The following is a 27,109-nucleotide window of genomic DNA, read 5'->3' on the forward strand; positions in this document are numbered from 1 at the left end:
CACAAGATGATCAGAGGCCATGCTATCAACCTGCTTCACATATTTGATGTGCCTCAAAAGTTTAAGGTCATGAGCCTCATAGTGGAAACTATCAAGAGGACAACTGCTGACCAAAAGAGAAGTTGTGGGTATGCCCAACAGATCCAGGAGCTAATTAACTCCAAGATGGGCACTGGCACATACCTCTTGGACAAGGAACACATGCCCATCTACCCAGACTTTGAGGATAACACAGTGGTTATGGATGAAAATGAACCATCTTCTGTGCAAGCACAAGATAAGAAAGAGAAGGCAAGGACTGAAAAGGCCGCAAAGATGCCAACCATTGATGAGGCACCTCAGTATTTCTAGAAGATCAAGCAAGATCAACTTGGCTACTTGATTGCCTCCACTCTGGATTGAGAAGGGATTGGCTACCCTGACTCAAAACCAGCAGAGCTTGGAGAGAACCATGGAGCAGAAGTTCTATGATTTAGATGTGAAGGTTGTCCGTGTTCTGGGAACGGGGGTCCCCAGACTTGACTGCCTGCGGCCTGCGTCGTGGCTCAAGTAGGGGGCCCAGTGCGGCCCATCTTCATCGACTCGAGCTCAAGACCCTCGCGAGGGGCCGAGCCTCGTGGGGCGGACGACAGGAAGCTTCCTCAGGCGCAGCCTCATCAGGCAGGCTCGCGAGGAGTCCGAGAGATCAAGGCAGGGCACCTCGCGAGGAGCTTGTGACGCAAGCCATGACGATTGAGACCAGGCGGGCGCCAGGCGGGCGCCGGCCTACGCAGTGTCCTTGTTTCCCCTTTGGTGCAAAGGGGGCAAGCACAGGCCAAGGCATCAAGCAAAGGTTACCGTTTCGGTGCAACAAGACCAAGACCAACAGAGCGGCAGGAAGGAGGTCACCGTGGAGCCCAGGACGGCGTCATCGTCAGAGCCTTTGGCAGCCGAAGACCAACTTTAGTCAGGATAAGTGTACTAGATGTTCCCCTTCAAAATGGCCAATTGTTGGCGCCTTTCCTGCTCAATATTTGGGAAGAGGCCCAGGGCTTCCTTCTATAAATAGGACCAGCCACCATAGAGTAGAGGCATCTATCCATCTATCTATCTAGCTAGAGAGATCAGGTAGGCATCCAAGAGGCGACTGAACTCTCCCAAGCAGTTCATCACACCAGCTCAAGAACAGCCCCTCGCGAGGTTGTTCTTTCCTTGTATTATTCATCATCAGCCCCTGAGGCAATCCACCACACCACACACTGGAGTAGGGTATTACACCACAATGGTGGCCCGAACCAGTATAAATCTTGTGTCCCTTGTGTCTTCTTCTTTCTAGCCTAGATCCTTTGCGAGACTTCGATACGTGAGACGGTAGGGGAGAGATCTTTGCGCGCACCCCAGTGTTCGAACCTCAAGGGTCTGCCGGAACCCACAATCTGACATTTGGCGCGCCAGGTTGGGGTGCGCCGGAATCTTTCTTCCGCTGGTCGCGTGTGATCTTCCGTCGTATCCATGGCCGACGCTCGTTGAGCTCACGCCGAGCGTCGGGCTGCTCTCGCCACCCGCGTCGCCCAGACGGCGCCCGTCGGCAGATGCCCCCATCATTCCCCGTCGCCTGCCGCCAACACCGCCACCGGCCCGGCGGGGAACAAGCAGCAGGCCTCATCCCTACATCCTTCGGTGCGGCGAGAAGGCTGCACCGCCACCCCGTCGCTGACTCCAGCCGATTCGTCGTCCCACGCCCGTCGCACCCCCGCGGACGCGCACGCCGCGCTGCTCCTGGCGCGAGAGCTCCTGTACTACCGTCCCGTCGATGACCTCTACGAGGACTGGCTTGCTCGCATCACCGAGCTCGTCAGCACCGCAGGGGGCTCTCCTATGCCCTCTCTCTCGCTGCCTCGCCCTCCATCCTGCGCAGGAGGCGTGGATCAGGAGGTGCCTCCGCCACCTCCTCCCTAAGAAGGCGCCTTGGCTCCACGGCGCGTGGCCCCGGGACGAGACCCACTGCGTCCGGTGCCTGCACGACAAGAAAAGAGCTGCCAAGAGATCCCTCGCCCTCAAGAAGCTGCCCGTGTGCTCCCCGCACCGGCACATCATGACCGCGTTCCTGCTCCAACGCGCCAAGACCCCGCGCTACTCCTGGCGGCAGCGTGCGGAGACCTCCAAGATCAAGCCCTTCGTCACCAAAGGCCTCCTGTGGCCACTGCAGGCTGCCGTGCCTTCATCGCCGAGCTGCGCAGCGTGGCCTGGTCGGGCAAGTTCAAGCCAGATCTGCCCCCACGCTATGACGGCACTGCGGACCCCGCGGAGTTCCTCCAACTCTATGAGTTGGGCATCGACGCGGCCAACGGAGACAAAAAGGTCATGGCGAATTGGTTCCCCATGGCGCTCAAGGACGGTGCCCGCACATGGATCCTCAACCTGGCTCCCGGCACGATCTCCTCCTGGGACGAGATGCGTACTCGCTTCATCGCCAACTTCCAAGGCACTCGCGACCGGCCCTCGGCCATGAGTGACCTGTGCCGCATCAAGCAACAGCCAGGAGAGACCATGCAGAAGTACATCCAGCGCTTCAACAACGCTCGCCTCAAGATCCCCAGGGTGACTGTGGAAGCCATCATCTCAGCCTTCTCTGACGGCGTTCGTGACATCAAGATGAAAGAGGAGCTAGCAATCCATGAAGACCTGTGCACATCCCTGGAGCTGTTCAACTTGGCGACCAAGTGCGCCAGGGCTGAGGAAGGGCGCCTTTCCCTCCTCGAGCTTCCGGCTGCCGATCCAGAAGAGAAGACGCCCAAGGTCAAGGATGTGAAGCGCAAGGGGGCTGCTGTGCTCGCAGCGGAGCCAGACACCAAGCGAGGCAGGGATCATTTGCTCGCGAGGTGAATGTGGTCCTCCCCAAGCTTGAGGCCACGCGCCCCCTCAGGTGGTCTGCGTGTGCTATCACGTTCAGCTCAGCGGATCAGCTCAAGTGCGCAGCAACGGCCGGAGTCCTCCCCATGCTTTGCTCTCCAGTCATCAGCAATGTGCAAGTCACCAGGACCCTCATCGATGGCGGAGCGGGACTCAACGTCCTGTCCGTCGAGACATTCAACAATCTCCAAGTGCCATATGATTAGCTACAGCCGACCAAGCCTTTCTCAGGAGTCACCAATGGTTCCACTGTTCCGATAGGGCAAGTTCGCCTTCCTGTCACCTTTGGGCAGCGCAACAACTACCGCACCGAGCTCATTGACTTCGACATCGCCCACATTCATCTGCCATACAATGCCATCCTCGGGTACCCAGCCCTGGCCAAGTTCATGGCAGTGACTAACCATGGCTACAATGTCCTCAAGATGCCAGGAAGCGGTGGAATCATCACAGTACCTTGTGAGGAAAGGGATGCAGTGTGTTCTCTCAAGCGTGCCTTCCAGGCCGCGGCAATCGAAGACCCAGATCACAGGAGCAGAAGACTCACCGAGGAAGTCCCTAAGAAGAAGAAAGCATCACCTGGTCCGAACCATTGGGAGGCAGGCACATCTAGGGGCATCGCGCCAGGATCCGCGCCCGTCCAAGGGGCGCCTCCCTCCGTTGCATAGGAAGGCGCGCTCGGCGCCCTCCTCGGGCAAGGCTCGGGGGCTCTCTCTTGGAGGACCACCGACCTTGCCAAGGTCACGAGGGAGGCGCTCGGGCACCACTTGGAGGCGTGTTTCAAAGCACGTTTCCCTCAAGACAGTGTGAAGCAAGGAGGACCAAACCCACAGGAGTTCATCGCGAGAAGCATTCAAGAGCTGCAGGAGTCAAGAATCATGCGCGGCAGCCGCCGCTTACCCGCCGTAGCTCCCCATCCAGGCGAGGATGGTGAGCTGCGCATCTGCATCGACGTACCAGGGCTCAACCGAGCCGCATCTCAGGAGCGCCTCTGGCCTTCGCGCGTGGGGCGTTGCGAGGGTCCGCCCCACAGCTACGTTCTTATGCCCTTCGGCCTACCGAACGCGGTCACCGCTCATCAGCGCCTGTTGAGGAGCATTCTGGAGGCTCAGGAGGTCAGGCATTGCGCAGCCCTGGCAGAGATGGAGATGGTCCTTGAAGAGCTGCCTGCGCCCCCGGAGCCTCCCGAGGCTCTGGGCCCTGGGGGCTCGTGAGGATCGGCTTCCGCATCACGCGTCATCCGCTACTTCAACATTCCTTCGTCTTCAACGGTATCAGGTGACATCTTTCAAAGTTCCATTTTTAGCTAGGAGCGCCGCAGGGCTGCATCATTCCCAGATCGCGTGGGCCCGTCCCTGTGGCATGTATCCATTTTGCTCATGTTCTTTACCTTGTTGGGGGCGCCCCTCGGGCTGCATTATCCCCAAGCTGCTCGGGCCTGACCCAGTGGCGTTTACCTTTTCTGCATCTATCTAAATGGATTTGCTCCTCCGCGCCTAACCTGATTCCTAAGGTTATCATCTGCTGCTTATCGCGGACCTCTCCGCTCTCATGCAAAGCACTTGCACGTTAAAAGGGGGGCACCTGAGCATCGCGACTCATGGGCTCTTACTGGCTCTCCAGCCCTCACCCCCTGGCCTTGACCCACGACATCGCGACCTGTCATACCAGCGGCGGCTGAGCTCGCTCGAGGGCTGGGACCTGAGGACGTAGAGCATTTGCATTCTAAGCACCCTGCAGGAACATACCACTGATAAAGGCCCAGAGCAAGGCGCAACCCACCTCGAGGTAGGGCCTCATGAGTCCCGCGCTGGCTCACGGGTGCCCAGATACACCTCCCCTAGCCCTACTGTGCCGACCACGTGTCAGGGCGGGGCTGTACACGCCCCGGGGGCTCCTCCCAGAGGGGAGCCCCCTCCCACGCACCAGTGGAAGCACCATGCTCCGCGCTGGCCGACGACACTGCCAAGGAGCGGCTATGCCCGTACACATACGGAAGCACTATGCTCCGCGCTGGTGATAAACAACTGAGGGCGGCCCACAGCCGTATCAACCTCAAGGAGCCCAGAGCTTAGTGTCCGGCACCGTCACAACGCCTCCCCTCGGGAGTGCCATGCGAGGGGGCTGGACACGAGGGCTGCACCCGGGCCACGCCCGAGCGCACGCCACCCAGCCAGGTCCCTCGGACCTGACCGTCACGCGCCCCTCCCCGGGTGGAGCCAAGGTATGAAGACTCGTTTGCACGTCAAAGGGACTCCTGAGCATCGCGACTTAGGAACCTAACTGGTCACATAGCCCCTCACTCCTTGGTCCCGTCCTGGTTTCCGGTCGGGGCTAATGGCGGCTGAGGTATGCGCGGGGCCGGGCCCTGCCAACATAGAACGACAAATCCACTCCTATGCCTCCCTTCCCTACTTGCTGTTTACGCGTCAAGGGGGACTCCTGAGCATCGCGACTCAGGAGCCTAACTTGCCACGTAGCCCCTCACTCCTTAGTCCCGTCCTGGTTTCCGACCGGGCTAACGGCGGCTGAGGTATGCGTGGGGTCGGGCCCTGCCGACGTAGAACACAAGCAAATAGGAGGGAAAATGCAAATTCCAGGGAATTCGAAAGCAAATATTACAAGCCATAGATTGTTTCACAACGCCAAACACAAGTTTAAACGCCTCCATGAGGCATGGTGCATGTTGCAGGAATTAAAACAGGACAGAAGCTGCAAAGGTATCACTTCCCAATGGTGCCGCGGCCTGTGGTGGAGTCACGTTGGCCGGCTCCACCTCCCGAGGCCGCAGGGCTGGCCGCATCGCGGACGGGCAAGGTGCTGAAGGCGCGGAACCTCCCCAGCAAAGCTTCGGCTCGGCCTTTTATTGCCTTAGAAGCAGCAGCGACAAGGTCGCCGCTCACAGGCTCCAGCAGGCTGTCGAGGTCAACGTTGGGGTCACGAAGGTAGACGTGGATGAGGACACGCATCAGCGCTGCAGAGGACAAGACACGGGCATCGGCCTCGGCCGTGGGGACAAGGCCGTCAGCGACATCTTCAAGCGCGTGGACCAGGAAGGGAAGCAGCTCGGCGGGGCCGTCCTCGACGTCAACCAACGGTTTCTCTAAGCCGTCATCATAAAGTGTCTTTAGCACGACATGAGCCTTCTCCTCCAGCTTCATGAAGGCTACCCAATCCTCAGCCAGAACCTTTGCCTTGTCATCCAGCTCGATCCTCTCCACCTTCAGCGCCTGCTCCAGCGTCTCCAACTGGCCATGACGCTCATCAAGCTTGACATCCCGGTCCCTGATGACAGCTTCTCGAGCCTTCATATCCTTCTCCTTCTCTTCACGGCTACGGACCTCCTTGGCGAGCTTGTCACGCAGGCCTTGCAGCTCGTCCTCCAGCGTCTTGCAGCGCCCCCGGGCATCAGCAGTGTCACCCAAGGCAGCCTCGCGAGTGGCCTTGGCTTGGGAGGTAGCCAGCTTCTCCTCATTGAAGGCTGTCGCGGCCTGGCTCAGCGCTGCTCGGACGAAGGCGTCAGAGCGGACCCAGCCAGAGACCAACTCCAGGCGCCCGGCCACCAGGCAAGGGTCGGCACCCTGGAGATCTTCTCGCAGCCAGCCCAGCTCAGCAGCGGCGCGATCCAAGATGGTGGAAGGAGTAGGAGAAGCGGTAGTCGGTGGAGTAGGAGGGGAAGAAGGCACCACGATCACAACATCCGACATTGGGGCCTTCTGAGCCTCAGCCACCCCGGCGACGGCATCAAGCGCAGGCACCTCCAGAGTCAACGGGGCCATGGGGGCTGACTCCTTGCCGGAGCATCCCTGCTGACCTCGCGAGGACGATCAGGCAGGAGAGGCGCCAGCCTCGCTGCCTCCTTTCTCTGCGGGTGAAGGCACTACCCCGACAGAAGAACTCGCCCCAAGCGGGATCGCCGAGGACCCTTTCAGCCTTTTTGCTGCAGGCGCCGGCCTGGCAAAGAGAATGCAGACATCAAGCCTTGATGACAGAAACGTAGCAAAACACGAATTGAGCACTTATGGACATCGTCTGAGGACTCAAGCAGCCTCCGGCCAAACTTGAAGCCCGAGAGCCTACAGCTGGGGTCGGCCTTGGGAGGCCCGGAAGCAGAGGGCGTGACAGGAGGGATGGAGCTGGCCTCAGGCCGCCCTGGGAGCAGAGCAGACCCTGGGGGAACCAGCCCCGACCTGCCCTTCCTTGGGATCAAGGGAGAGTTCTCCCCGCTTCGCCTGGCGCCGACCTCATCATCGTCCAGCATGGAGCGGAGGCCACGGGACCTGCGCTGAGGGAGCGACTCCCTCGACTCCTCGTCGGTCGCCTCAGAGTCAAGCTCTTCTTCCTCCTCCTCTTCCTCCTCCTCACTCCCGCTGGAGTTGTCAGAGGACACGTTCACCGTCACCAATGCCGCCAGATCCACGGGAGCTCCTGCAGGAACCAACCACTCCCTGTTGAAGGTGGGCATGGAGTTCACCACCTGCTCCCAGTCATTGCGAAGGAACAGGGGGACAGGAGCGCCCTCCGGGATCACGACGTCTCCTCCAACCAATGAGTGGAGGGCCGCGGCCAGATCTTCGTCGGCCAGGGCCTTGGAGCTTAGGCGAAGGGTGGCATCTTCTTCCCCGAGCCTCCACAATGGAGCGAGTGTTCCCAAAGGGGAGCCACCCGATGCTCCAGGAACTCCCTCAGGAGCGTCCCCCCGGTCAGCTTCGCCGTCGCCAGGTTGCCTGGCCTCAGGTCCGCGTTCATCCTCTTCAGCACCGGCTTCGCGCGGGGATCGACAACCTTCGTGCGGGACCAAGCGTCAACAGCCTTAGGCTGCCCCGTAGGAAGCACCAGTCGAGGGTGGATGCTCCCAACATCCACATGACCCACTTGCTCCGGAAGCCTTCGATCCTCTTCCCAGGCTTCGAGATGGCATTGGAGCTGGAGTATGCGATAAAGCTCACGCATGCGGTGATGGGGCCGCGAGAAACCCGGAGGTAAAAGTAATGGCGCAGCAAGGCCACCGAGGGCTTTACCCCAACGTGAGCCTCACAATAATAGGCGAAAATTGCTAGGAGGAGAACATAGTTGGGGTGGAGGTGCAGATCTTGCAGATTGTATTGGCGAAGAACAGTAAGGAAGAACTCGGAAAAAGGAGGCACCAAACCGGCGATGACGGCGCTCGCGAAGAGCGGGTAGAAGGTGCTCCCCTTGTCTTCTGGCTGGGCGGAGCCAGCCTTGAGCACAGTCGCCCCCGTGTTGCCCTGCGCCACCGTCAGCAGGCGCGTGAGGGCGAGATTCTTCTCTGACATGTTCGGCGGATCTAGAGCCGACAAGTACCAGGCTTCAGACGGGACCTTGCGAGGCGCCATGGCTTGCCTGATGGGAGGGATTGAGACAGATCTGGAGGATTTCGGAAGCAAGGAGAAGAGCGAGAAAGGGGATCTGGAGCAAGGTGAACAAGAGCGGAGCAAGTAGGTCTGGCCCGGGCACCTCCTTTTGTCAGACGGACAGTTGCCGTGGCATTGTGGGGAAGCGAATACGCCCACTTCCAATCAACCGCCATGCGGCGCCCGAGACCGCAGGCTGTTGGGCCCCGCGGCGCTTCACACTTGCCCCTTCGCTTCTCTGCTAAGCCAAGTCTGGGCGCGCCTTGGGCCCGCGGGCTACTATCGGCGTTCTGGGAACGGGGGTCCCCAGACTTGCCTGCCTGCGGCCCGCGGCATGGCTCAACTAGGGGTCCCAGTGCGGCCCATCTTCATCGACTAGAGCTCAAGACCCTCGCGAGGGGCCAAGCCACGCGAGGCGGACGACAGGAAGCTTCCTCAAGTGCAGCCTCATCAGGAAGGCTCGCGAGGAGGCGGAGAGATCAAGGCAGGGCACCTCGCGAGGAGCCCGTGACGCAAGCCATGACGATCGAGACCAGGCGGGCGCCGGCCTGCGCAGTGTCCTTGTTTCCCCTTCGGTGTAAAGGGGGCAAGCACAGGCCAAGGCATGAGGCAAAGGTTACCATTTCGGTGCAACAAGACCAATACCAACAGAGCGGCAGGAAGGAGGTCACCATGGTGCCCAGGACGGTGTCATCGTCAGAGCCTTTGGCAGCCGAAGACCAACTTTAGTCAGGATAAGTGTACTAGATGTTCCCCTTCAAAATGGCCAATTATTGGCGCCCTTCCCGCTCAATATTTGGGAAGAGGCCCAGGGCTTCCTTCTATAAATAGGACTAGCCACCACAGAGCAGAGGCATCTATCCATCTATCTATCTAGCTAGAGAGATCAGGTAGGCATCCAAGAGGCGACTGAACTCTCCCAAGCAGTTCATTGCACCAGCTCAAGAACAGCCCCTCACAAGGTTGTTCTTTCCTTGTACTATTCATCATCAGCCCCTGAGGCAATCCACCACACCACACACTGGAGTAGGGTATTACACCACAATGGTGGCCCAAATGAGTATAAATCTCATGTCCCTTGTGTGTTCTTCTTTCTAGCCTAGATCCTTTGCGAGACTTCGATACGTGAGCCGGCAGGGGAGAGATGTTTGCGCGCACTGCAGTGTTCGAACCTCAAGGGTCTGCCGGAACCCACAATGCAACAAAGGTTACCGAGATACAGCCAGTTGTTGAGCAACTTCAGGATGACATGCAGGAAAGGAAGGGCAAGACTACCATTGATGCTTTTGCTAGAGTACCGAGAGGACAGAGATCTGCTGCAGTGCCTGTTCTAGACACCAGAGCAACTTCATCTGCACCTGCTGCAGCTTCAGTGCCACCAGCTCCAGCACCTACTCCACCAGCTCCATCTTCATCAACTGATGCCTTCGTCCTTGGCGTTATTTCTACACCACCAGCTAAAGACCAAGCCTGAGAGTCGATCTAGTACTATGCATTTTCTGGGAACTTTTTGGTAACTTGTTGCCAAAGGGAGAGAAAAATGTATAGATAATAGGCTTCGAGAGAGAGCGTTGCCTTTTATTCTCTCTTATTTTGGTGGTCGAACTTTATTTCCTTGTTTGAGATACTCTATGCTTTTGTGTGATACTTGGTTGATCATATACGATGCTACATTAATGCTTGTTGGATGACATTATCCTTTTATATGATCATTCACTGTGCTTGGTGATGAGCGCATGCATTTAATTATTATCATTTTGAGCGCTCCACCAAGATGTATGTGACATGGAAGAGTAACCCATGATCCTAACTTATTATGCATTTGCAGTCCAAAGCAAATCTTAAACTATGCACAAATTTAGGGGGAGCTCTTACCTTTCACATACTTCTCAAAGAGACAATGTTTTTCATTCTTATTATCATTTGTCGAAGCTTTGATCTATGTGTTGTCATCAATTACCAAAAAGGGGGAGATTGAAAATGCAACTATCCCTAGGTGGTTTTGGTAATTCCTAACAACATATAGCTCATTGAGCTAATGCTATTTCAAGATAAATAATTCAGGAAAGCTCAATGAATGGCATGGCATGGATGAGAAAAGTGGACCCCTCAAAATGCTAAGGACAAAAGGATTGGCTCAAGCTTCAATGAAAAGACTCTACATTTTCTATTTTAGTGGTCCAAGATCACATTGAGTCTATAGGAAAAGCCAATACTATCAAGAGGGGATGAGGTGTTGCTTAATGGCTTGCTTGCTCAAAGTGCTTAGTGATATGCTCCGAAGCCCTCAACTACCTTCTCACATCCACATATGACCTAAACCAAAAGTCCAACTCGGCCCCACCGATTCTTCTATTCGGCGCCACCGAGTTCAGATGTCACATCCACTGCCACAAACCCTAGGCAAATTGGTCTCATCGATAGGGATCTTGGTCTCACCGAGATGGGATTGTAATCTCTCTGTTTCCCTTCGTAACATTTCGGTACCACCGAGATGAGCGACCAGTCCCACCGAGATTGCAATGTAAACTCTCTATTTCCCTTTCGTAACATTTTGGTCTCACCGAAATGAGCGAACCAGTCCCACCGAGTTTACCTGACCAACTCTATGGTTAGCTTATTACCAAAATCGGTCCCACCGAGTTTGTGTAATCGGCCTCACTGAGATTACATTATGCCCTAACCCTAACCACATCGGTCCTACCGAGTTGCATGTCGGTCCCACCGAAAATCCTAACGGTCACTAGATTTGCTGAATCGGTCCGACCGAGTTTCTCAATTCGGTCCCACCGAGATTGGCAAGTTGTGTGTAACGGTTAGATTTTGTGTGGAGGCTATATATACCCCTCCACTTCCTCTTCATTTGCGGAGAGAGCCATCAGAATGAACCTACACTTCCAACTTGCATTTTCTGAGAGAGAACCACCTACACTTGTGTTGAGGGCAAGATATTCCATTCCTACTGAGGGAGTCCCGGATTAGGGGTTGTCCGGATGACCGGACTATAGCCTTTGGCCGGACTCCTGGACTATGAAGATACAAGATTGAAGACTTTGTCCCGTGTCCGAATGGGACTTTCCTTGGCGTGGAAGGCAAGCTTGGCGATACGGATATGTAGATCTCCTCCCATTGTAACCGACTCTGTGTAACCCTAGCCCTCTCCGGTGTCTATATAAACCAGAGGGTTTTAGTCCATAGGACGAACAACAATCATACCGTAGGCTAGCTTCTAGGGTTTAGCCTCTCTGATCTCGTGGTAGATCTACTCTTGTACTACCCATATCATCAATATTAATCAAGCAGGAGTAGGGTTTTACCTCCATCGAGAGGGCCCAGACCTGGGTAAAAACATCGTGTCCCTTGTCTCCTGTTACCATCCGCCTAGACGCACAGTTCGGGACCCCCTACCCGAGATCCGCCGGTTTTGACACCAACATTGGTGCTTTCATTGAGAGTTCCTCTGTGTCATCGTCTTTAGGCCCGATGGCTCCTCCGATCATCAACAACGACGCGGTCCAGGGTGAGACTTTTCTCCCCGGACAGATCTTCGTATTCGACGGCTTTGCATGGCGGCCCAATTCGCTTGGCCATCTGGAGCAGATCGAAAGCTACGCCCCTGGCCATCAGGTCAGATTTGGAAGTTTGAACTACACGACTGACATCTGCGGAGACTTGATCTTCGACGAGTTTGAGCCACAGCCGAGCATGCCGCACTGTCACGATGGGCATGATCTAGCTCTATCGCTGAACAATGCCCAGGAGGCTGCCTCGGTGTCTGCTCCAACTCTTAGTTCAGAGCCGACTGCGCCAATCGAGGACGGGTGGCTGGACACCGCCTCGGGGGCTGCAATCTCTACAGCGATCGAGCCGAACACCAGCCTTGTCCTTTGCGAAGCTCGCGACTCCAAGGTGCCAGACTCCTATCCGAACTCCGAACCTTTCGCGCCCCTGCCGATCGAACCCGATTGGGCGCCGATCATGGAGTTCGCCGCCGCGGACATCTTTCAGCACTCACCCTTCGGCGACATTCTGAATTCATTAAAGTCTCTCTCTCTATCAGGAGAGCCCTGGCCGGACTATGGTCAGCGAGGATGGGACGCGGATGACGAAGAAATTCAAAGCCCACCCACCACCCACTTCGTAGCCACTGTCGATGATTTAACCGACATGCTTGACTTCGACTCTGAAGGCATCGACGGTATGGACGACGATGCAGGAGACGAACAGGAATCAGTGCCTATAGGGCACTGGACAACCACCTCATCTCACGATGTATACATGGTGGACACACCTAAAAGAAACGACGACGAGGAACAAAGGGACGCAACGAGGGATCGTTCCCTCAAAAAGCAATCAAAGCGGTGGCGTAAGCGCCACGCCAAACCCCACCTCGACAGAGACCCAGCCACAGAGCAGGGCGAACCAGCGGACGACGAACATGCCATCGAGCAACCGTTCGAACATGGCAACTTGGGTAAACAAACCTAAAAACTCGTCCCCGGTGAAGATAATAGTCCGGACGACCTCACGCCGGACAAGTTGCTGGAGCAGAAGAATCTCCACAAAAGGCTCGTCGCCACTGCGCGTAGCCTGAAAAAGCAGAAGCGGAAGCTCAAAACAGCGGAAGATGCACTCGGAATTAGATGGGGCAAAGTACTCAACACCGCAGACAAGTACGGCGACAGTCGCCACACAAAGAGCTATCCAAAGTGGAAATTACTGCCGGAATTTGATGAGGAGGCCTTAGAGCCCCCGCAATAAAAAAATAAAGAAGACACCCGGTCGGATAAACAACCCCATGGCCAACATAGAGCGGCAAGGGGCGCCGCACTCAAGCCGGCACGCAATCCGCACAAGGATTCGCATCAAAAAGATGGCCCAGCCAGATCTATCTACGGGCCAAGAAAGCAAGCTCTAGTAAGCAATGCAACGCAACAAGTATCCGAACATCACGGCACACCCCAATACAGGGGTGCTGGACCATGAATTTCCAGTGGGATTCAAGCCCGTAAACATAGAGGCGTACGAGGAACAACAGACCCTGGAGTCTCGATTGAGGACTATATCCTCCACATGCACATGGCTAGAGGAGATGACCTCCATGCCATAAAATACTTGCCCCTCAAGCTCAAAGGGCTAGCCCGGCATCGGCTTAAAAGCCTTCCCGAAAACACCATCGGAAGTTGGGAAGAGCTCGAGGATGCTTTTCGAGCATAGTTTCAAGGGACCTATGTCCGACCTCCGGATGCAAACGATCTAAGTCATATAACTCAACAACCCGGAGAGTCAGCCCGGAAACTCTGGAACAGATTTCTTACTAAAAAGAACCAGATAGTCAACTGTCCGGACGCCAAAGCCTTAGCAGCTTTCAAACACAGCGTTCGAGACGAATGGCTCGCCAGAAACCTCGGCCAAGAAAAGCCAAGAACAATGGCCGCATTAACAAGCCTCATGACCCAAGTACATCCGAAGTTCGGGATGGAAACGGGAAACTGCGACGTAGCAAGGACCAGCACCGGACCAAGGGAAACAACCCGAAGAGCACGGCAGTCAACGCGGGATTCAAAAGCTCTCGACAGAATCAGAAAAAGCTGCCCCTCAAGGATAACAGGGACGAGCTAGCTAACCTAAACAAAATCTTGGACAAAATATGCCAAATCCACAGTACTCCCAGGAAGCCTGCAAACCATACACACAGAGATTGTTGGGTCTTCAAGCAATCCGGCAAACTCAACGCCGAACACAAGGGGCTCGACATACCAAGCGAGGACGATGACGAACCCGACAAGCAGAGCACCGGAGAACAAAAGAAGTTCCCACAAGAAGTCAAAACAGTAAACTCACTTCATGTGACAAAAGGGAAAAACAGAGTGGCGCCTATAGAGATACGCGCTATACGGCCTGTCCTAGAAGAGTCTCGCCACTGGTTGTTACAACCAATCACCTTCGACCATCAGAATTACTCTAGAAGTATCCGGAATGCAGGCTGGACTGCCTTGGTATTAGATCCGATAATTGACAGAGTCCACTTTACACAAGTCCTAATGGACTACGACAGTGATCTAAACCTGCTATACCAGGACACAGTCCACAAAATGGGGATAAACCCAACAACAATTCGCCATGGCAACACTTCCTTTCAAGGGTTAACGCCAGGCCCAGATACCCATTGTACGGGTTCTCTCCTACTAGAAGTTGTGTTCGGCTTCCCCGACAACTTCTGCCGTGAAAAGCTAACCTTTCACATCGCCCCACTTACAAGTAGCTATCAAGCACTGCTGGGACGCGAAGCTTTCGCCCGCTTTAACACAATACCGCATTATGCATCCCTTACGCTTAAAATGCCCGGGCCGCAAGGCATCATCTCATTAAAGGGAAATATCGAGTGTTCCTCGAGCGCGGAAGATGTGCGGCTGCCTCGACAGCCACGCACTAAACCAGCTTCACTAACCAAAGCACCTAAATAGGGCGTTCAGACCCCGGACATGGCTAGACGAGTCCGGCGTAAACATACATGGGCTTAATAGCCGCATACCCCCATACAAGGGGCTCCGCGCGTATACAACAAGAGACAATAAAGCTCAATTCTACCCATTTCCCGAATTATACTTTGTTTATTTAATATAACATAGATTTTTGCACGATTGTTTTCAACTAAGTTCCTCTCTTTTATAGATGAGCACCGTGCTACCTCCATCCAGGATACGGCACAACGGAGACACGGGTGCAGACGTGCAGTAGGGACCCGTTCCAAGGATTCTTTTCAAATTAAGACCCTGCGTAAACCTTTTTTACTGTCTCTTGTTGATAACATCCCCCGGTTTCTTTCTATAACCGAGGAGGAGACTCGCGTCTTGGCATGTGGCCACGTCAGAATTTTGTGCGTACTTGGACACCAGGGGCTTCTTACCAAGGGCGTTGTTCAGCCCGTTTTCATAAAGACCGAATACCTTAGGGAGTGTTCAGCGTCGCGAGTTTGGCCTTATATGCATCAGCTCCGAATCATGTCTTTGGTCAAATGTTGGGTTTGCCCGGCTCCTGTGTTTTGCTGCCTTACGTTCCGCTCTATCGGCTAAGGCGGCACCAGGAGAACTACTGCGATTGTGCCCCGGTTCGGCCAGGCGAGCACCTCAGTAGAGAAAGCCGAAAACTGACTGTCATGATCTAGCGTGAGACTGGTCAACCACTCGACGACCCCCCGGAATCTTTAGGATTCCTCCGCATTAACGAAGGGTCGTTTCCCGGTCAGGCACACACGCGCCCCGAATTCGGGTGAGCGCGGTGCCCCTAGGGGCTATATAGTAGCCCCACTGTCAAACTCCTATGGCTAAGTGAAAGTGATAAAGCATTATAGTCCGGTTGCCTAGTTTGCTGCGATATCACCTCCTTTATAGGACCAAGATGTTGGATCAAGTGTGAAAATGCGCCTTCTGCGAACACCCCCGCATTATATGCGTGGGGGCTGAAGCCGAAGACTGCCATCTTTCAGGTTATATACACATATACATTAACGGCCGCACATGAGGTATTCTAATTCTTGAAAGCACAAGTATAAAAAGATTTTATATTCCATCGAAACATTGTTTTACAATGATACATGTTATTCGAACATAACATCCTTTGAGCACTGCGTCTCTATTAAATGAACGCCCTGCAGAACTTCCTGAAAATAGTGCTCAGCAGGTACTCGGCTTTCGTTCGAATCTTGGGATGCAACAACACTGGCCTTCATATCCGCCCAGTATGTCTTGACACGGGCAAGAGCCATCTGTGCACCCTCTATGCTCGCCGACCTCTTCATTGCATTAATTTGCAGCACCGCACCGAGGAATTGCTGCACCAAGCTAAAATAACTCTTTGGCTCAGGCCTTTTCGGCCACAGATGACTCACGACATGCTTCATGGCGAGTCCGGATAACCTATTCAGCTCCGCCCATGCAGCCAAACGATCGGTTACTGAAAGTGGACGCTCTGGATTGTGGAACTGCGACCAAAAAAGCTTTTCCACTTCGTGGTCATTTTGATCGCGGAAGTGTTCGGCCACGTCCGCGGCACTCGCCGCCAAGTCCAGGTAAGTGTTCGCCGCACTCCACTTCCGGTCCAACGGAGCATATTTAGGATCCCCGAACTTCATCCGCAGCATATAGGGCTTTCCAGCCGTGATATCTCCGGCCTGACGTAGCTCCTCCTTCATAGCTCTCATCGCAGAGCGAGTATCCTTGGCCTTGGTAGTGACCTTCTCTAGGTCCTTCTGTGCCACCCGATCTTCTTTTTCAAGAAGCTTGCAATGGTCGGCAGCATTCTTCAACTTTACATCCATTTCGGCCATTTCCTTCTTGCTTTGGCAGTGAGCAGCTTGTTCGGCTTTCAGCTCTTTAGTCACCTTTAAGGCAGCCGCATCGCTTTTCCTGGCCTGCTCCTTGGTTCGGGCAAGTTCCGCCCGAAGGTTCTCCATGGCAGCGGCACCATCTGCATCAAGCACATACGTTGTAAGGTACGGGCATCAAGCTCCTCTTACCAGGTGTCTTCGGAGAAATTACATACCTTGTGCCTCGTCAAGCCGCTTGTTGACAAGCGCGATGTCGGCATCTGCCACATCAAGTTGCCGCTTTAGCTCAGCAAATTCATCAGTCCGGCCAGCCACCGGACACTTCGCCACCTACATAGGACAGGCGAGATATCAAACCTGGGATTATGATCCTCGGCGCGCCGTCATTTTTGACAACGCACCGAGTCTCAGGGGCTACTATCTATACAGGGCGCATCTTATATATGCGGATCTATCAAAAGGTACATCGTTTCACGTACCTCAAAACCTGTCAGTAAACTCCTGACGGCCTCGTACAACCCGCTCTCCACGGATGAAATCCTTCCAATCACCGTATCCATTAACGCATGGTGTTCTTCTGAGATAGACGCTCGCCCGAGCAGATCCTTCAGCTCCTCCGACCATGCACCGGACGGTGCCGGACTCGTCCGATAGCCTTTTTCGAAGGTCGGACACGGAGGGCCTTGGGGGGCCATACGACTGCCTTCCGGCCCTGCCGGATTCGGAGAAACCCTCCGCGACGACACCTCAGGGTCACCCACCTCGCAAGGCGGTATGGCAGGGGGAGGCGTTCCACTCTCCATCATCTCCGGACAAAGATCCCTTGATGATGAGCTCTGCTGAGAAGGGATGAGATCCTAACTACAAGGTAAAATTTCGGTCATCTTCCTCAGAAATAGAACGGGGATGTCTCTCATTTTTAAACCCCCCTTTCTACTTACGGCTCGGTGGAGAGCTGATCCCCTTGGGGACGCAATGCGGCCGAGGCACCTCCCGGTGCCGGACCCTCTGACGAAGATTTCTTCCCCCTCTTTGAGGCCGTGGCCTCCGGGTCTTCAGAGGCGGTCCTCTTCTTCCCCTGGTTGGAGGAATTCTCGATTCCTCCTTTCCTGACAGCCTCCTCCGGGGAGGCTGTAGCTTCCTTGTTCCCCTCTTCGCCTTCTTCCAAAGGCGCAACCTCCAGCATCCTGGTTAACACGGGATCCAGCGTAGTCTCAGGGAGGGGGGCCGGACACCTGATTAGCTTTGCTTTCACTATCCACTCCTGTTTAAGGGACAACTCTTTTAAGGGCGATTTTATGATAATTATATGTATAGCGAGTCCGTGTATAGGGCTACTTACTTGAGTATCCGGACGATTGCAGCTCAGACCTGCGTCCTCGGATGAATCCGGACACATTGCCTGTGATCCAAAGAACAAATTGTACATCTCCATGGGCGTCGCGCCTGCAAAATGTTGGAGGGCTCGTGGTCTTTCCAGATTAAACTCCCACAGGCGGAGGGGGCGGCGTTTGCAGGGCAGGATGCGGCGAATCAACATAACTTGCGTCACTACGGCCAGATTGATATCTCTTTCTAGGAGATCTCGAACGCGGCCCTGCAACAAGGGCACGTCCTTGGACGGCCCCCAGTTAAGCCCTTTATTGACCCATGATGCTAGCTGTGGTGGGGGACCCGAGCGAAAAGCAGGTGGCGCTACCCATTTGGTGCCCCTGGGAGCTGTGATATAAAACCACTCTCGTTGCCATAAGCCGAACTCCTCTTGAAAAGAGCCCTCAGGCCATGGAGCGTCAGCAATCTTGCTTATAACAGCACCTCTGCACTCCGCGTGCTGCCCCTCGATCATCTTCGGCTCTACTTTGAAGGTTTTGAGCCACAATCCGAAGTGAGGAGTAATATGGAGGAAGGCCTCACACACGACAATGAACGATGAGATATGGAGGATGGACTCCGGAGCTAAGTCGTGAAATTCCAGCCCATAATAAAACATGAGCCCCCTCACGAAGGGGTCAATCGGGAAGCCTAGCCCCCGAAGGAAGTGAGACGCAAACACCACGCTCTCACCAGGCTTGGGAGTGGGAATGACCTGCCCTTGAGCAGGCAGCCTATGCAAGATTTCGCCGGTTAGATACCTGGCATCTCTTAACTTTAATACGTCTTCTTCCGTAACGGAGGAAGGCATCCACCGGCCTTGAAGGTCGGAGCCGGACATCGTCGGAAGTCCGAAGCGCCTGAATCTGAAGTTTTGGGTGTTGGAACTCAAGGTAAGAGGCGGATTTGATTGAGATTGAAAGAAAGGAGTCGAGCCTTGGTCTCTTTATAAAGAGGTTGAATACCAAGAGCCCTCCCCGTGACCATTTGGGACTCGCCTTTGTTTGAGAAGACATACCAACAGGCACGATTGGGTTACCCACGCCCGTATTGATGAGAATCCTGCAATAAGGGGACACGATCTCTGCTTTCACAAGACGTGCCAAGGAAACCACCTCGCTAAACGCGCTAAGGTGGGATAGTAAAATGATTCGAATAAAGGCTTGGCCGTGGCATGATGTCACGCTGCGGAATACGTCAGCAGATTAGATTTATACAAATATTATTCTCTCTACAGTGGTATGTGGAACTTATTTTGCAGAGCCGGACACTATCCTTGTGTTCAAAATCTTCTATGAAGTATTCGGAGGAGGAACCCACCTTGAAATGCCGAAGACAATCTGCGCTCCGGACTCATCATCATTGAAGCCTGGTTCAGGGGCTACTGAGGGAGTCCCGGATTAGGGGGTGTCCGGATGAACGGACTATAGCCTTTGGCCGGACTCCTGGACTATGAAGATACACAATTGAAGACTTCGTCCCGTGTCCGGATGGGACTTTCCTTGGCGTGGAAAGCAAGCTTGGTGTCGGTGTCAAAACCGGCGGATCTCGGGTAGGGGTCCCGAACTGTGCATCTAGGCGGATGGTAACAGGAGACAAGGGGCACGATGTTTTTACCCAGGTTCGGGCCCTCTCGATGGAGGTAAAACCCTACTCCTGCTTGATTAATATTGATGATATGGGTAGTACAAGAGTTGATCTACCACGAGATCAGAGAGGCTAAACCCTAGAAGCTAGCCTATGGTATGATTGTTGTATATCTCTATCGACCAGCCTGGCCTCGGTTTATATAATGCACCAGAGGCCTAGGATAACAAGAGTTCTAGACGAATACGCCAGTGGGGGAGGAGTCCTTGTCTTGATCGCCAAGTCTTGCGGAATCTTCCTTGTATGCGGTAGCTGTCCGGACTGGCCCATGAGTATACGGCCATGGGGGTCCTCGGCCCAATCTAACAGATCGGGAGATGACGTAGTGAGTACCCCCTAGTAGAGGACACCGTCAGTAGCCCCCTGAATCGGTCTTCAAGTTTAGGGACGCTCCTTGATTCTTCCGAACCGCTCTTCATCTTCAGTCGTCGGTCTTGAAAACTGGTTCAACAAATCTTCTCATCTTCGATCTTGAGGATCGCCGAAATGCATTCGACGAGTTTACACGTCGGGTATCCGAGGAGCTCCTTTAAGTTTCCGACCTTTATCAATGCCTTGTTATTTTTATGCCACACCTCGGGTTTAAAGTTGTTCCCGGGCGGCAATGTGCTCTTGCGTCCGAGCTCCAACGCCGGATTGCACTCGAGGTATCTTTTGCAGCCAAGCACCAATGCTGGACTGCTTCCGAGCTCCAATGCTAGAATGTATCCAAGCTCTAACGCCGAACTATGTCCAAGCTCCTACGCCGGACAGTATCCGAGCTCCAACGCCGGACTATATCCGAGATGTCATATATCATCTGGGTTCAAAAAACATGAAGAAGTTTAACCGAGCTTAATGTCGGGAATGCCCTTTAAGGAGCCAGCCACTTGCTTCCGAGCTATATGCCGAACTGCTTCCGAGGTGGTTAAGCACCTCGGTCATGGGCTGATTTTTGGTCAATGTTTTTTATTGATGCAATTTATTCTCTGACGAGATACATAGCCAGTAGCCCTAAGGTGTGTATCGGTCTAAAACCCGAGATGCACCTGAAGGATGACATAAGACCGCTGATCCCAGTAACTGCTGAGACTCAGGTTGATTTGCAAAATCGGCCTGAGGATCAAGTCCTAGCTCGGCAGAATACTTCGGGACACAAAAAGCGGCGTGCTCAGTCCTCGAGACTTAGGTTGGGTGCGGCCGACCAACCTGAGGATCAAAATCTCCTCGGAAACTGTATTGCACTTAAAATTTTCTGCATAGAACAGGCAATGCAGTAGCCCCCGAGACACTGGTTGGGTGGCAACACCAGATCAGGGGATCGATGTGCCCCTTTAATATTTGTGAATAATAAGCCCGAAGCCCAGTATCCCCCGAGCCTTAATGCGGGCACGGGTGGCCGAATTAAGGAATGATATCCATAGTAAAATCACAAATTATGTGTAATGACTCTATGTATCCAAGTACTTTACGTCATTAATGCTCGGATCCGCATTGTACAGAACTTTGTTGACCGACCATCAGCCTCCACCTCCTCGGCCAATAGCCGAGGAATGTTTGTCCTACTTTATAAAGCCTTTATGAGGGCAAAGATTTACAACAAACAAGGCAATCTGGCCATATGGTTTTATAAACAAAGGTATGCAGAGAGATATGTTATATTACTGTTTAACAGAAGAAATGTCTTCCAAAGAAAATAGTCCCGCTATCGGTTCCTTTCTTTGGGTTGTCATGCTAAGCATGATCATGAAACCTCAGCTCCAATGTAAGAGCAAAATATCGAGGATTTAGTTTGGGAGGCCAGTTAATAGCCCCCGATAGTGTTCGGCGACTGTCGAGGTCAAGCCGTAAACACTTCGGCCATTGTTATGAAGGCCCGTTGTTTAACACCGTCATCAGATCGCTGACCAGTTTACGCTTATTGTGACAGTCAGTTTTCGGCTTTCTCCACTGAGGTGCTTAACCATGTGAGCTGGAAGCACAATCACAGTGGTTCTCCCTTTGCACACCTAGCCAAACAAAGCGAACGCAGGAGGCAAGCGCAGGAGCCGGGCAACCCAACTATTGACTGAAGACACAATTCGAAACCGATGCATATATAGCAATATCCGAGAATGTTTTTGCCGAATCTCTAAAGGTGTCCATCGTTCCACTGCGAGACTTGTGCTGAAAACACATAAATAGTTTAAAAGTGCCATGGGCTCGAAAAGCCAAAAAACTTAATCAAAAGGTTAATGTCCGAACGAGATCAAGTGTTCGGTGCCAATCCGAAAAATGGACTTTGGAAAAAAAAGGTGCTTCTGCCGTGCTTTAACTTGACACATCTTATCTCAAAACTTGAAGCGGGTCAGCCTACGGCTTCAACCTCCTATCCCGAAGGCGGAGTACTTCTTACTAGGCTAGTTTAGCAAACTAAACTCTAGCGGCTTTGAGAGAGAAATTAGGCTCCCCGGCTAGTGACCACACGCTCGTGTCGAAAAAAGGTGTGATAGATAATAATAATAAAACTTTGCAACGACTAAGAAGAAGAACACTTATTATAAAAGGGCTCATATAAATTTAAGAGCCCCCCAAGTGACTTGGGTAAAAGAATGATTGCATGTACCGAAGTACTTATATCATATCTATGTTCAATGAACTTTAAACGCGTCTTAACTGATCGTCGGCTTCTCCCTCTTCGGTCAAGGACCGAAAAGTGTTATGTACTCCATCTGTCGAGAATATCGATGGTGTTTCCGATAACCAGGCAATCAGGCCATAAGGCTATAACAGACAAAGCGCGCTCAGGGAACTTATGCTATATTACTGCGAAGTGTAAGAAGCATCTTCGAAGAAAATAGTACCCCCACAGATACCTTTCTTCGGTGCTCATTGATATTATGAGACTTGTGCAATAGATTTTTTGTACTCATGAGTTCCGTTGTGTGCCGACCATGATTGAAACAATAAGAGCGCTAGCTTTCGGCTTCACCCAGTCTGAGGTCCGGCTCGGGTGACCCGATCGTGACAATCGCAGAGGTGCTCACTTTACTCCCTAGCCGAACAATCGGGAACATAGGGGTAAGCACAGGAGCCAGGCAACCCAGCTTGCAAATCGCTTAAGTCAATATGGCGCATATTGTGGCGTAATACACGAACAAGGAACGAAGCCGTACAAGTATAATCATATGCAAGAGGAAAAAGCTTCATGAAGGAAGCCCCCAAGTAAACGGGGTATTTGAATTTGCGCGTCACAAACTAAGTTCGGACAAGGAAATTTTTACAAGCAACTTTTTTTTCCAAAAAAGTATAATGCTTGGTCGAGCCGAACACAAGTTAAAAATTTAAAACTTTGAGCATGAAGGCAACTTAGCTGGTTAATGTGTTTGGTATTGATGACGCGGTCCGAGCTTGATGCGGGACAAGGTTCCATCCCCCAAGCCGGTCCTGAGGTGGCGGAGCAAAGAGCTCGGCACTCTGAAGTGGTGACATAGCACGGTCAATGTAGGACGGCAGGGTGATGCCGAAGTACCCGACATGGGGTAATGAAGTGTTGACGAAGCCCCCCGTCCAGCCGAGGTGACGCCAAAGGATATAGTCCGGCTGGATCATTTTCATGTGCACAAAAAATAGTGCAAATCGGAGATAATAGTAATAATAATAATAAAAAATCATTGCATAACAAATAATTTATGCAAAGCGAGTAATAAAAGAAATATGGCCTGGCGCCGAAGTCAATGTCGATGCAGGGCGGCGGCGTGATGCGGTAAAGGCATGGCAAGGCCTGAATTCACAGGTCGGTTCGAGTTCCGGATGCGGCATTCGCCGGACTATGTACGGAAACTGACCGAACCACCATGCGACCATCGCTAAAGCGTCCACCATTTGATAGACCCACGTACATATGATGGACAAACCAGAGTAATAATTCGTTGGGAAAAATGAACCCAAACAAGCAAAAGATACTAGGATTAATAGCACCTGGCTTATTTGTTGTAGCCATCCGAAGAAAGGTGATTCCCAAAATTGGGACTCGATCCGCACACCTATCGCCTGATGGGCGGTAAAGCAACGGCATGACGATTCTGGCAAAGGTTGGCTCACCGAGGTAAAGCCCTCGGTCCAGCTAACGTGATGAAGCTGGTCGGCTGGTGACGCCGAATTCTCCAAAGTAAGTTGATGAAGAGATGGCGAAGTCCTCAGTTTAGCCGTGGTGACAGAGCAGGTCGATAAGGAGACGTTGCAGCTGCCGTGTCAGCCGAGGTTTTGAAGTAGTTCGGCGTGATAGACATCGGCTCGATGAAGCAACAGTTTGGCCATGTCGATGCAGGTCGTAGCTTGTGACGTGATCAATGCTGGCTCGATGAAGTGACCGTGCGGCGATGCCGGTGTGCCCGCTTCGTGTAATCCGTGGGGCGGAGATGTTGGTGACAATTTATCCTTCGCGACGCCGAACTATTGTTCGGCTGGCCGAGATGATGATCCGAAGAAATTGAGCTCGGCTCAACAAAGCGACGACGTGTCTAACGCAGGTCGGCCGCCGTGGAGTGATGTTGTCGGGCTGGTTTGACACCGGCGCGACGGTGAAGTTCGTATTGTAAGAATACTTTTAACAATAGTGGGATGTGTTTGAGAATAAAACACAATACCCCATATGAAAACGTCCTTCAAAAAGGATGTCCGATATCCCGTTCATAAAGAAGATGAACTTGGGTCGGATTCGTTCTCGCACAGAAAACAGATCCGAAAAGTGATGCACTAATTGGAAGGTTCCCGGAGTTCGGACGGTCGGATCGAGCTGAATTTTTGGCAGGTGGTAGATATGGGAATTCCGCAGCCGATCAATGGTTGGATCTTCCAAAGGAAGTCCGAGCTAGATGCTGGACACCCCGCTCCAAACTCGTCCGGATTCTCGTCCAGATTCAACACGGCTCCGGTATATCGGAGATTTCCGGAGATTCCTCCATCAGAACTCGACGAAATTTTCCAGGGTTGTTGTAGATGTAATTCCGCACTGTTCCACCGAAGCAATCGTCAAACCGACGCTCGGGGAGGTGGTGACGGCGGATACAAGGTCACTGTCTAGAAAAACAGTACATTCGCCCGAGGGCAATGTTGACGTCGAGCCCCCGGGCTCCCTGGATGATTCCTCCATGATTTTGATAGAGATCGGAGTTGATGTTGATGAAGGCCCTCATCCGAACATGACGGTGGGAGGCAGGGCGTAGTCCTTAGTCGAACCAAGGTGACCAGTCGAGCTGGTGGCAAAGATGCCGAAGTCGCAGTTGATCTGCAGGCGAGCCATCAACCCTTTGCTGAACACACAACGGAACTCTCAATGAAAGCACACCAATGTCGGTGTCAAAACCGGCGGATCTCGGGTAGGGGGTCCCGAACTGTGCGTCTAGGCGGATGGTAACAGGAGACAAGGGACACAATGTTTTTACCCAGGATCAGGCCCTCTCGATGGAGGTAAAACCCTACTCCTGCTTGATTAATATTGATGATATGGATAGTACAAGAGTTGATCTAGCACGAGATCAGAGAGGCTAAACCATAGAAGCTAGCCTATGGTATGATTGTTGTATATCTCTATCGACTGGCCTGGCCTCGGTTTATATACTGCACCAGAGGCCTAGGATAACAAGAGTCCTAGACGAATGCGCCGGTGGGGGAGGAGTCCTTGTCTTGATCGCCAAGTCTTGAGGAATCTTCCTTGTATGCGGTAGCTGTCCGGACTGGCCCATGAGTATACGGCCACGGGGGTCCTCAACCCAATCTAACAGATCGGGAGATGACGTGGTGAGTACCCCCTAGTCCAGGACACCGTCACTTGGCGATACAGATATGTAGATCTCCTCCCATTGTAACCGACTCTGTGTAACCCTAGCCCTCTCCGGTGTCTATATAAACTGGAGGGTTTTAGTCCGTAGGACGAACAACAATCATACCATAGGCTAGCTTCTAGGGTTTAGCCTCTCTGATCTCGTGGTAGATCTACTCTTGTACTACCCATATCATCAATATTAATCAAGCAGGAGTAGGGTTTTACCTCCATCAAGAGGGTCCAAACCTGGGTAAAAACATCGTGTCCCTTGTCTCCTGTTACCATCCGCCTAGACGCACAGTTCGGGACCCCCTACCCGAGATCCGCCGGTTTTGACACTGACACTTACCATATGAATCTTGATCTCTAGCCTTCCCCAAGTTGCTTTTCACTCAAATCTTCTTTCCACCAAATCCAAATCATGTGAGAGAGAGTTGAGTGTTGGGGAGACTATCATTTGAAGCACAAGAGCAAGGAGTTCATCATCAACACACCATTTGTTACTTCTTGGAGAGTGGTGTCTCCTAGATTGGCTAGGTGTCACTTGGGAGCCTCCGACAAGATTGTGGAGTTGAACTAAGGAGTTTGTAAGGGCAAGGAGATCGCCTACTTCGTGAAGATCTATCGCTAGTGAGGCAAGTCCTTCGTGGGCGACGGTCATGGTGGGATAGACAAGGTTTCTTCTTCATGGACCCTTCATGGGTGGAGCCCTCCGTGGACTCGTGCATCCATTACCCTTCATGGGTTGAAGTCTCCATCAACGTGGATGTACGATAGCACCACCTATCGGAACCACGACAAAAACATCCATGTCTCCAATTGCGTTTGAATTCTCCAAACCCTTCCCTTTACATTCTTGCAAGTTGCATGCTTTACTTTCCGCTGCTCATATACTCTTTGCATGCTTGCTTGAATTGTGTTTAGATTGCTTGACTTGTGCTAAGTTTGCTAAAATCTGCCAAAGACTAAAATTGGGAAAAGGATAAGTTTTTATTTGGTCAAGTAGTCTAATCACCCCCCCTCTAGACATACTTTCAATCCTACAGGTTAGCACAAGATAAGCCAGATAAGGTAGTGGATCCACTAAAGGTACCTTTGCAGCAACTCATGTGGTTTTGGGGTACTGCTCAGGCATCCAGTAAGAACCATCAACATTCATTTTTCTCTCGAACCCAACACCCTCTTTCCTAGGGTTTTGGTTTAGAATCTGTTTTTTGGGGACATCACATAGTGTCCGATGCCCTTTGAGACTTTTGTACATTCCCGTCTCAAGCAATGTCTTCAACCTGGCATTCTCATGACCAATAGTTGTGGTATCCTTAGCAGAGGGGTTAGTTACCACATTAGCAGTTGAAGATATTGTAACAGTAGCAGCAGTAGAACATTCAGCAACAAAGACAACATTATCAAGCTCAAGACATTTTAGACATGGTGGTTCAAATCCTTCCCGAGCGGAACTGATCTGTTGAATGCTGAGTGATTCGTTCTTCTTTTGAAGATCTTCATGAGCCGATCTCAATTTCTCAAGCTCTTTCTTCCTTTGAAGATAATCATAGGAGAGCTTTTCATGAGAAGTTGAGAGCATTTCATGATGACTTTCGAGTTCCTTGTACTTAACATGAAGATTTTTAATGTCTTCAATTAAGGACTGAGTTCGGGTCATTTCCGCGTCCAACATGTCATCGCTTTTCTCTAGCAACTTTTGAATAT

This window comes from Triticum dicoccoides, chromosome 4B (genome assembly GCF_002162155.2).
Source record: "Triticum dicoccoides isolate Atlit2015 ecotype Zavitan chromosome 4B, WEW_v2.0, whole genome shotgun sequence".
Lineage (NCBI taxonomy): Eukaryota > Viridiplantae > Streptophyta > Magnoliopsida > Poales > Poaceae > Triticum > Triticum dicoccoides.